This window comes from Haliotis rubra, unplaced genomic scaffold (assembly GCF_003918875.1).
Source record: "Haliotis rubra isolate DU_JTF1 unplaced genomic scaffold, ASM391887v1 Scf57, whole genome shotgun sequence".
NCBI classification, from domain to species: Eukaryota; Metazoa; Mollusca; class Gastropoda; order Lepetellida; family Haliotidae; genus Haliotis; species Haliotis rubra.
In genome coordinates, this window is record NW_025767268.1 from 2,522,666 (window position 1) to 2,532,977 (window position 10,312).

Consider the following 10,312-nt stretch of genomic DNA (forward strand, 5'->3'; position numbering starts at 1 on the left):
AAATGTTCTTGATCACTTTTATTTCTGAGAAAGAGTAGACGTCTAGTGCTATTTGCGTCAGAATCGTTGCAATGTACATCTCCCAGTGAGATCTGACAATTGGTCGTGAAACCGACGCCAGTGCAATCGACATGACATGGGCACGGACTCCGCTGATATCGCTGTGAAATCAACACTTAGCGTCGCGCTGATTGAAAGCTCCAAAATAAGAACTCACAGAGCAGGGATTTATCTGAAATTAATAGGCTACTTGTCCTGACATCCGTGTCTGGGTTCGAACCCCCATGTTGAGACACGGTGAAATCAGCATCCGACACGAGTTGTAGATTTCAACGAGATAAGACGCGGAGAGAAATTGATTCAAATTTTGAAATATTTCTCTTGTACTTACATCGTCGGTGCAGCCAGATAACACGTGGTGATTGAGGTAATTTCTTCACAGTTTGAGTATCGGGTGTCTGTCGTTATTGGTTTTATAACGGTACACTTGTAAACATCGACAGATACACAACAACGCCAGGGTCAGGGTGCGCCTTGCTGGGATTCCCGGGAGGAAAGTTAAATAATGGAAGTGTTATATGTCAACAGTCTGGAACTGTTCGTCTGTCCCTTCAAATCTGAACCCTTCAGATCAGGGAGGGACAAGGAGGGAATATTTAGGGGAGGGAGGTAATGAAGGAATAAGGGAGGAACAAAGACTTCCGGATATCGGAGGGTTGGAGGCGACATATAGAGGAGCGGGGATGGAGTCAGGGAATGAGGCAAGAAAAAAACTTTGATGTAAAGAGGCGAGGCAGACAGGATCAAAGGGGTAGTTTTGCATGATACTCCTTGCGATTAGGGGAGGGGGTATGGGGGTCATGTACATGGTGAGTGGGTACAGAACTGAGACCCGCATATATGAAGGGGTTGGGGGAAGGGATGTCAAGCAGAGAGTGGAGGAAGAAATCACTCCTTTACATGTACAGAGCTTGGTAGAGCGCTAGGGCTGAGGGGGTCATTGCCAGTACGGGTACTACAGATGGGTACCCCAGGTATACAGTAACGTACCCCAGCCAAAATCAGAATACGGAAACGTACCCTAGGACGAGTCCATTCTGCATTGTGCCGTTTTCCTGATCGGTACTGTCATAAATCTGTATTAGATGCATTTGATGGCGTTATATAAGAAACGAGCATACCAGTAACGAATAGGAAGCACAATACCACTCGCAATCAGTTAAACGGGAACAACTATTCGTACATACGGTTTCGATTTTGGTTTGAGGAATAGAGTACCGGGTACATTTCTATATTTTGCCTTTGTTTAGGGCACATTTCTTTATACAGAAACGTACCTGGGGTACATATCCGTAGTGCCTGTGCCCACAACGACCCCTTCAGCTGAACCAGGAGGAACCGTGACACCCCCGAATTGTGTAAAGGCTACAACTCATGGTCTACATATTGTACCCTAAGGCAGAGTCAGGGTAGAGGCGTCGTTTTTCAGCAGAACCCAACACTTTAGTGTGATGTGTTTATGGCATGAGCGACACTGTGCCGTCTGAAGGCTCTATTTTCGTTTCTGTCCCCCTGCATAATTGAACAATTAATCATCGGATTGTCACCTTAATGGAACTGCTCCATGTCGTCTAGCTGGATCTTGTACGTGGAGACAGTTGCTATCCACCAGCTGACGGTGACATGCACTGACATGTACACCTACACGTGTATATTACCAAGCTATTAATTACAGAACCTTCACGGTAACTACTTGACCTCCCGCACTGACGCATGAGACGCATGTCGGTACTTATGAAATAGACATCTTGAAATATACAACGCCAACTTTAGACTAAGGCTTAGTCTCTGAATATATATAATTTTGATAGTAACAAACAAGCCCATTTATATTGAAAAGGAGCCCTAGGAAGACCAGAGATTCAGAACCTGAGGAAATCTAGACTGGCTTTATTTAGGGCTTTAGCACTGCAGAGAAGGCTTGGCAGTAGGGAAAATAATGTGGTTCAGGGACTGTGAGACAGACTACGCCAACTTCTGTACAGTATTGTATCCACGTATATCAGGACGTTCAGTAACTGGCCATGGTGTACTGAAAAGCAGGGCTATGCCTATGCTAAATGGGCTTTGTGAAAGGTACCCGAAGTATGAAATGCAATCATGTCGTTTTCCTGTCTTACAGTCCCTGAACCACATTATTTTCCCTACTGCCTAGCCTTCCTGCAATTCTGAAGTCCAAAACGAAGCCAGTTTAGATTTCCTCAGGTTCTGAATTTCCCACCTCACTGGGGCTCCTTTTCAATTTAATGGGTTTATTTGTTACTATCGAAATTATATATATATTCAGAGACTAAGCGTTAGTCTACCATGTCGTTGTCAAATTAAACTCTATAATGAACACATAGGCAGAAGGTGACACACACTACACTGCGTGACAGTCTTGATGTTATCAATACCATTGAATAAAACATTTGATTTCTATTTCAACCATGTGTTGTTGCTTTCAAATGGTCATGATCAGCAAAATACCACAAACAAAACCTTCCACCGACATCCTCTCTACATTAGGACAGACAGATAAACACATTACAAGCCACGACTGATGCCTTGTTGGATATAATGCAGACATCAAGATGATGAGGATGAGCACTTACAATTTGTTTTGTAATATCGTAATACATAATATCGTAATACACAATATCGTAATACATAATATCGTAATACATAATATCGTAATACACAATATCGTATAATATCGTAATACATAATATCGTAATACACAATATCGTATAATATCGTAATACATACTATCGTAATACATACTATCGTAATACATAATACATGATATCGTAATACATAATATCGTAATACATAATATCGTAATACAAGTTCTTAAATCTGTACTCAAAAGTATCCTCAGCATCTTGATAGTTTTCTTTTTTGCAAAACCAACAGTTCAATACATATACACACAGGTTTAGATACTGATATCTATAATAATACCAACTTTGTCCTTATGTCCAGGTGTGATGGACACAGCAACAAAGTGAATATTCATATTCATCAATAATCAATATCAATAATAGTCATTGCTGACACCTGACAACTGATAGTCAGCAAACCTCGATATTCGTATGATCACTACTGAAGATTATTTGTTTTGGGTCTTTTGAGTGAGTGAGTGTGTGTGTGTAAGTGTGAGAGAGAGAGAGTGTGTGTGTGTGTGTGTGTTGGGTGGGGTGGGGGGTGGTTGTTGTTCGGGGTTTACTCAAGAGTAATTGTTCACTGGACTTGCTTAATCAATGGAAAAAATGTTGTGAAAATGGTTTGTCTCCTCCTTCTCGGGGGAATAAAACGTGTTCCTGTTCAGTATGAAAACCATAGCCCTGGTGGGTCCCAAAACTGCCCTCACACACTGGCGTTATTCGAATTAGTGTCTTTTACCGTCTTTCAGTATTCTGAGGTCAACGTGATCAGTCCCAGCGGGAGGACTGAGATGTGTCAAAACAACGGTAAATAGGTTTTTGAAGAATTACATTTTGAATTCAATGTTTGAACAGATGTCCAGAAACAATTCCCAAAATATGTCATCTTATTTACAATTTTAAATGAATTCTGTATATTACCATAGTCATCTCATATTGTTTCTATGTCATTATACTACATATGATTTGTGAAATTGTTATAATGTACATCATTAGTATGTGAAATCTGTATTTCTATCTTTGTACCTACTGTGTTATATTTGTAGTTCATAGAACATTGTCACAGTTCCTTCATGGAATGCTATGTAATAAATATCTTATCTTATTCGACAAGATCCTCGATATTCAACAAGAACCAAGATATTTACAAAACAGGCTTTTCATGTGAGGAAGTGTCATCCATGCCACCGACATGATTGTAGCGTTAACTGTACAACCTGAAAGAGAAAAATATCAAGTTAAGAACAAACTGTGATATGTTTCACAACAAACTCAAAAGTTTTTGTTTATAGTGCGTCATTTTAGTGGACCTAAAGCGGCCCTTGTCAGAACCGTGTGACAAATGATCCCATAAAGAAGTGTAAAAATAATACAAAGTGTTCCGATTAGAGTTTATCACCTTTAATCAAAAAGCATGTGCTGTTTTATCAGTGAAAAAAGCGTACATATCAATTTCTATGAATTGGTATTATGTCACAGAAACTTTGTGATTATGAAATTGATGTAACGGAAATTTCTTTCACTGTCACAGATAATTCCCAATCACAAAATGGAGTAGAAGGGGTACGATTCGTCCAATCTGGTCAGTAAATCATGCTTTATGATGAAAGGTGATAAACACTAATCGGAACACTTTGTATTATTTACACTTCTATTTGGGGTCATTTGTCACAATATACCGATTATTTATCAAAATGGATTAATTTCGTGACAATTAATGGTTTTACATGATTATCAGTAGCTTTCTGAACATCATATTATTTACTTGTTACTGATGGAAGTAGGGTATAATGCCGGTAAACCGGTTATATTGCGCAGCTCAAGGAAGCCTAATGTAAGTAAATGTGAATTCAACTCTCCTGTAACATTGATTTTGTAGGCGTACAGGTCATTTATCGTACCTTACCCTTCCATTGCTGATGCTAAAATCACAAAGACCCTGTGACATATTGCAAAGTTTCCGTCGCAAAAATCACAAAGACTCCGCTCTCACTGTAACCAAGTTCCCTACCAGTGTGCATGTGATATAAGTAAAATAGTGTTCCAATCGGCGTTAAACTACAGCCCTTTACCATATTCCTATCAATAACGCATTTACATGATATAATTAATCGTGAATAATAAATTTATATTCAAAGACATTTTAAATGGGTTTCTTTTCACTAAAATGATATACATGTAGATACACATGTAATTTAACAGAAATTTTAGCTTCCTTGACATACAACAATCCATCTTTCGCTCAGCCCCACCCATTCCCCACCCCCACCACTCACACCCACCCCACAGTCCGTGCCACACTGGAAATATCCCTCTGCGATTACAATCTTCAGTGCCAAGATGTCAAATTTGCAATTTTGACAAGTCCTGCTTGGCGAGATAATGGAAGGGAGGTAACCGGATCTTGTATTGAAGTGACAGTGGAGGGACTCTCGTGGAGTGACAAAAAATAACAATAATACGATTTTGTTGAATATTTTGGGTCTAACAGTACGTGCAGGCAGAACGATGTTATGATAGGGGTAGAACGAGGTCCTAACAACTGGCAAATCAGGGGCTATGGGTACGAGCGTTTTGCTTATTTTCCAAATTCTCTCTACGAAGATATTATTTTTACAAGAGCAATATAAACTATTTACGAAAGAGAGCGTGTTTACTTACGTGTAGCTTTAATGGGCGCTAAGCGTGAGAACTTGTGTACGGGGGATATGGTTGCGTTCAAGTGACAACTTGCTTTCTTTAAGATAACGATTACGGCGACGTGTAAACACGAATTGACAAATATTTCTCCTACACAAATGGTGATTGTTGACTTTTTGCTTAAATCGGATGAGTACTGCTACTTCTTGTGGTGTCGAGTTACATGAATGGCCAAGTGGGAACCAAATGAAGAATTTTCGGGCTTTTTATGGCTGCTGATAAATGTAGATATTCCTATGATGTATTTAGATTCCACTTTCACAAAAAAATAAACATTCTGCTGTTGACTAGTGGGGTTTTATCAACCTTTACATACGGGCGTAGTGTCGTTCAAAACTGATCAAGGAGTTTAAATTCTATTCAGTTCACGCTATTTCCGTTCCATTTTTTCAAATTAATGTTGTTTTTCACAATTTAAAAAAAATTGGTACATAATCTTGATCCTGTTTATTACGTATTTGGTACGTGCAGAAGTAGTATTATGTTTTCTTTGTATATAAAAAAAACACATCTGTAAATGACATCAGGGTGTGTGGCTGTTAAACTTTCCGTTAAAATACAAAACTAAATCTCTACATTATTTTCCAAGGAACGATACAATACAGATTAGGATGCAAATAGATCCAGACGGAAAGACCGAGTGGTTAAAATATTAGCAAAGGGAAGGAACTCCCAATTAGTAGTAATGTCATTAGAGTAATGCGCCCTGATGACCTTGACGTAAATTATGGCAATTATCCCGATGGCGCAGTCAGCAATATTCTATGATATCGTATTTACGTGTTAAGAGCCTATAATCATTTTATGAACAATATTGGAATTACCCGTACAGCAAGTAGTTTTATTGAAGAGATATATTTTAACAACGAACACTTTACTTCACGACATAAAGAGGTCTAAGCTTTGATATTGCCACAGTAAATGCCATGATTTCTTGAGATGGATATGTACACTTATCAGAACACGGACACATGTAATAATATCTTGGAAAATTGCCATAACTCATTTGACACAAACGTAGTCAAACTTTATTCACTCACTCACTCACTACCACACTCAAGTAATTTCCTTTGACATGAGCACAGTTTTCGGCATCAACTATCTCCTCAAATTTTCATAGCGCTGAGCAAACCAAGAAACACAACCAGGATTCGATCCAAAACAGAACATACATAAATGTCATGATTAACATTTTTGGTCCACCTTTTAATTGAATAATCTGTATGAAACTCAAAACGAAAACATGTACTGGCATCACGGAAACGATTGTCACACAGACTCTGAAACATACATACCCACTGCAGCCCATGCAAGTCTAGAATATGCGGCAAGCCTCGAGTATCACAGTTCCAGGAAGTTCTAAAATATCGGAAAATGAAGTCCCAGGACTACTATTTATTATATTCTATGAATATAATTTATGACGTTCTTTCTGAAAATATGTTCATTTCAGAGACATGATGTCAGCCTAATGTCTGTCGTATGAAACGACTTTACAATATCGAAGCGGTGGTCTGCCAAATTAATTTGGTTGTCGTGGTAACCTGACAGTGTGGGACGGTGCATGTAATATCAATCACTGGTTTGTTTGACCCAGACTCGATTATTGACAGATCGCCGTCATATAGCTCTGGTATTGCTGAGTGTCTTCTAAACGAGATTTAATTAGCATAGTTGGAATCGAGTCCGGCCTTCACTGTGACAAGTAAACGCTGTAACTACCACCTTGTCCTAGAGCCATATAATTACCTATAAATAACAGCTGAAACGAGATTTACCTGTAAGGCGATGTTTAAGCTTGATTCCGTTGATAAATGTAAATACTTGAAGGTTACATGAGAATACGTGTTCGCTCAAACAGTCGGTCGTTCAAGGAAAGAGGCGGTAGGGTGGCCAAGTGGACCCGACGTGGAATACCGGGTTCGATTCCCCAGTGGACACACTGAAGCCCATTTCTGGTGTCCCCCCGTGTCCAGCCATCTGCTCTCAAGTTTGTATGTACAGGCGCTCTGCTAGTGGCCGGTGCATTGACCGTAGCTGACCTAACAATGTAGCGGTTGACCATGTCCACATTCACCTCTGTCCGGGAATATGAAATACAATTGAAGTGGTATATTTTTCCATTATCAAATGGCATCGGTGGTGTTAAGAACCATGTCAATGGTGTTTTATAAGTTTGTAAGTTTGTAACTAACGGTATAGGCAAGATGTTTCATGGATGAATCTTCTTTATTTAGTTAGGATGCGACCTTGTCATCTGCCTTACCTGGCTGGACCAATGCTAAAACGGCATAAAACCACATTCACTCACTCGTTCAGTGGCGTTAACCTATTTCACGGATGATAACAGAGAAAATACCCAGGAAGCATTCAAGAACATGGCCCACGTATCATTCATCTCACTTAGACGATGTTAGACATCCAGGAACACAGATCCGACAGCTCTGTAACTGTAAATACTGACAAATCTAGCTGTGTGACATACTTTACTGACTTGACCCCTCCCTAATGAAGCCGCGCTATTTCAGCGATAAATCCAGTATGCGTGATGTCAAAGCGAGTATAACTGCGCGCGAAGCAGTGATTAATCCAGTCCCAACGGGAACAGGAAAGTTTATCTCCCGACCTGAAGTTTCTTAGCTGGGGTTTTCTGTCGACATGACTCGAGCGGGGACGGGCGATGTTGGAATGGATTTTATCGTAGAAACTGAGAATAAATCTAATTGTCCCCTGCTGAGAACTTATCGCGCTGTGTGCTTTTTCACGAGGTTTCCGTGCAAGTTAAAACGTTCAGGAAAAGGTTTGAGAAGCAGATGACTTCGCACGCTTCCAGTCCCCGCCTGACTGGTATTGTGGAGACGTGCAAGGACGTAGATGTACAAATGTCTTGTTTTCAAGAAGGGGCGTGGAGCGGATTCCGTGTACTTAACGATCGAATAAATCACATTGCACAAACAGTTACTGGGGCGGATCAATACTCGGTGTTTTGAGTTGCCTCCCTTAGATCGGAGATCAAACCGCTTCATATTGATTGGGTTACTTTGAGAATATCTACATGTAAGGACTCATGTATATTTTGTCATAAATTAAAAATATTTGAAGGGGAAATGAGCAAAATGAAACTTTTTTATTTTAAATATATTTTCATGGACATCTCGTACATGTACCTATTTCTTTAACATTCGAGCAATGAGAAGAACTTTTAAACACATTTAGACTGTTTACTATCCGTTACTACACAGCCATTAAAATATATTTAATCTTAATATCTTAATGACTTCATCAAACAAGTGGTGACGTGCTTTATCCATTTTAGCGAGCCTGGCCGACCCGATTCCCATCCGGACCTTCACGTGGGACAAGCATGGACTGCTGAAGACGGATTCTGACCGGACTCTCTAGAGGCTAAAGGCTCCTGAAAAGTTATTGAACTATTCAGCTGTTGGATGGGTTTGAGAGTCATTTAGAAATTTAAGAAGTATAATTTTCTATAATCTCATGGTGTTGGGGGAGTCAAACATTTTTACAGCTCCAGTGATTTTGATCATGGCAAATATCACATGTTAATGATTTAACCAAAACTTTTCGGACCCGTGTAGATGACGGTCAGTGTCGTCAAACACAAACCCATCTGACTTCAGTACAGCGTAGGCATTTAACAGACTGTCCTATTGACCTGGGTGCCGTTGTACAAAACAACCTTAGCGCTAAGACTACCTTAAGTCTATGTTAAGGTATGGGAGATACGTTCACCTTAGTGCTAAGATCGCTTTGTACAACCGCATCCAGTCCGTGTTATAGCCATGTTTGTTCAGACAGGACTAAAAATGCTAATTTATTCATTATTACAGCACACCACATGCAAATCGCCGAACCTGTGGGAATCGCGATGTAGAAAAAATCATGGAAGCCATAGTCTGCATCGCTGCAGACCAAAACACCAAAACAGAAGGAGCGGTGACAATTCCACTCATAACTGGAGGCTGTCCACGCTCGGTAGACCCCATAGCTGACGAAGGTGTTACTGTGAGAGACGGCAGACCGAAGAACGCCGATAATGACAATACATCAAAGATTCACAAAGTATCATCTTTTTCAAAGAACTATTAATAAATTTCACATGCGTTATCAGTATACAGATTTTAGGTATCTCTCAACATCATCCAAATATTTGCCGTGTAACGAGTTTCGATGTGCTGAATCTACCATCATATTTGACAGAAGGAAATGTGTTTTTTCCAAACAAACAGAAGTGAAACGAAAGAGGGATTTTGGAGTACATATTTACATACATAATTATATACAGTTTAGCGTTATCTGGTAAAAAAAAATGTCTCCAAAGTCTGCATTATCGTTTCACAATGAATGATGCAAAAATTCTCCCAAAGGGTGATTTATGGGGAAAGTGATAATGGATCTCAAATGAGCAAAAAGTCGCTCGTGTTTGATTAGTTGAAACAACGCCGCACGGGATTGTACTTACACAAACGTAACGACTTGTGCGTGGTATCTGTTGTTAAGATACGGACTCGAAACCCGTGTATTTTCTGTCTATCTACTCTGCATGTTGCCACACGTTGTAAGGAGCTTCTTAGACAAGCGAATCCTCATGTTTCCGAGGGACCGGTTATTGTAACAAATTGACACGAAACCGACACCGAATGTTATCAACGTGCAGTTGGATACGTCATTAGAACGACGCAGCGGGGACCAAAAAGTCTAAATGGTTGATTCTAATTTATTATTCTCACGCAGGGAGGGGTGTATTTGGGGAGATAAAAAGTCGAGGTTTGAAGATGACACGAGCGATAGCGCGTCGTTGAAGAAAAGCAAGTGGCAAATCATTTTCGCGGACGTGGTTCCCTACGGTGCGCTATCCGGCTAGATATTCCTACGCCAAGCCTTCC

General features: G+C 40.0%; 1 long non-coding RNA gene across 1 annotated transcript; it reads left to right on the forward strand.

Moving 5' to 3' along the window:
- Positions 1 to 8,757: 8,757 nt before the first annotated feature.
- On the forward strand, positions 8,758 to 9,338 carry LOC124254320. The gene is made up of 2 exons (XR_006892453.1): positions 8,758 to 8,827; positions 9,257 to 9,338. It is a non-coding gene; the product is annotated as an uncharacterized LOC124254320 (long non-coding RNA).
- The last annotated feature ends 974 nt before the right edge of the window (positions 9,339 to 10,312 follow it).